This window comes from Austrofundulus limnaeus, unplaced genomic scaffold (genome assembly GCF_001266775.1).
Source record: "Austrofundulus limnaeus strain Quisiro unplaced genomic scaffold, Austrofundulus_limnaeus-1.0 Scaffold19, whole genome shotgun sequence".
NCBI classification, from domain to species: Eukaryota; Metazoa; Chordata; class Actinopteri; order Cyprinodontiformes; family Rivulidae; genus Austrofundulus; species Austrofundulus limnaeus.
Genome location: NW_013952421.1, coordinates 577,197 through 578,794, shown reverse-complemented (window position 1 = coordinate 578,794; position 1,598 = coordinate 577,197). Strand labels below are relative to the sequence as shown.

At 37.4% G+C, this 1,598-nt stretch overlaps 1 protein-coding gene and 1 long non-coding RNA gene across 2 annotated transcripts in view; one reads left to right on the top strand and one right to left on the bottom strand.

The window, feature by feature from the left end:
- LOC106514257 (sterol 26-hydroxylase, mitochondrial) overlaps positions 1 to 1,598 on the bottom strand; it is a 29,794-nt gene that overhangs the window by 4,138 nt on the left and 24,058 nt on the right. The gene's annotated exons all lie outside the window — the stretch shown is intronic.
- LOC106514292 (uncharacterized) overlaps positions 455 to 1,598 on the top strand; it is a 3,722-nt gene continuing 2,578 nt past the window's right edge. Inside the window, exon 1 of the long non-coding RNA XR_001309876.1 lies at positions 455 to 866. This is a non-coding gene — a long non-coding RNA (uncharacterized LOC106514292). The remainder of the gene's footprint in view (positions 867 to 1,598) is intronic.

The following is a 1,598-nucleotide window of genomic DNA, read 5'->3' as shown; positions in this document are numbered from 1 at the left end:
ATGTGCTCAAAATGGCCGCTTATCACAAAGAACTCAAAGTTTCTGCACACTGTAAGTCTATCAGGAGTGGGGTTTTGCAACCATGAAAACCCTTGTGGGACCGGATCTCCTGCTGAGTTTTGTCACATACACCAGCTTCAAAGGCACATTTACATATCATCTCATTTATGGTTTTAGAGCGCCCCCAAAAGACTGGTCTCATAATTACATCACGAACAAATGTTTTTCTGTATTTCTCATTCTGATAAAAAAAAGGAGAAAAGAATTATTGTATTTTCTACGTGATTCAATCATTTGAAACAATGTACTGTTTTAATCACTTCACAAGCAATCTACCTCTGTGTGTTTAATCAATTTAGTTTCGAGAGACTGTGAAAAGGAAGGCAGGTCATGTGACTGTTTTCAGCCAATCACGAGTTTTTCAGGGTCAACAATAGGACCAGTTTAGCAGCAGTCAGTGGAGCAGAAGAAAAAAGGAAAGCAGGAAGCAACATGAAGTGAAGAAGTGAGAGGATTAGCTCCAGTTTTCCCTTAGGGGACAATTTTTTTTTATTTTATGTTATTTTATTATATTTTATTTTTGTACTTTTGACGGAGTTATTTGGGAGGAAGCAAAGTTGCGTAGGATTCTAAATTGACTTTCATTCACAAAGTCAGGACCCACCAGAAGCTGCGAAGGGTGTCGAGTGTGCGTGAGCTGAGAGGTTTGCCAACCCTATCGGAGCGCCAGACTATCTAAACGGGACTTTGTCTGCCAGTCCAAAGCGAACCTTCAACCAGAGGTAAGACAAGGCTGTTGGTCTGAAACCTTGCAAAGTACCCAAGAAGTCTGAAGACGGCTTCGGTGAGCTACGCTGAACACCACGGTAATCTGCGGTGTGCTCTCTTAATGTGAATGTAACAAGTTGGAATTAACGCAAGTTGTGTTTCCACCACATAACTTGGTCACTTTATAATTTATGCCCCTCCTTGCTAGATGGATTAATTCTTCCTTTTATTAATCTTTAAGTTTCTTCTAGTTTTTTTTAGTGTAGACTAGTTTAAGTGGTTCAGTTAGAATGATGCTAGAGTTATTATGGAATGACAGTAACGCTTATTATTAAACCTCAAGGTCTTGATAATAATGGTTTTTGTTGCCAAATAATCTGTTTGTATTGTTATCTCTGAATCAATTAATACAAGGTATATTTTGAAATAGTTCGTCTGTACGTTCATTATTTTGTTTTGCTCTTTAAACTGGTAGAATTCACTATTCAGTATTTGAGACTGACTTAAAATCTATAAATTAATTTCCTGGATTACCAGGTGGTGCCCCTTTTATTATGCTAATAAATTACGAGGAATTTATGATTTAGCAATTGTCCATAACATCGACAGCATATCACTACAGTGACGATGCCCTGTCCTCAGGAGGAAGGGCGGCACGAAGCATTAGATGAAACTGATCAACTGTATGGACTCTATTTAATAAAGGGATCATCCAAACATTTTAAAGTTCAGTGGAAAAGTTTTGAACGTTCATGTCAAAATTTAAATCAAAGACCAGGGTCTGTATTTATCAGACTTGTAGGAAATATTAATACTTTGAAGAATTAATT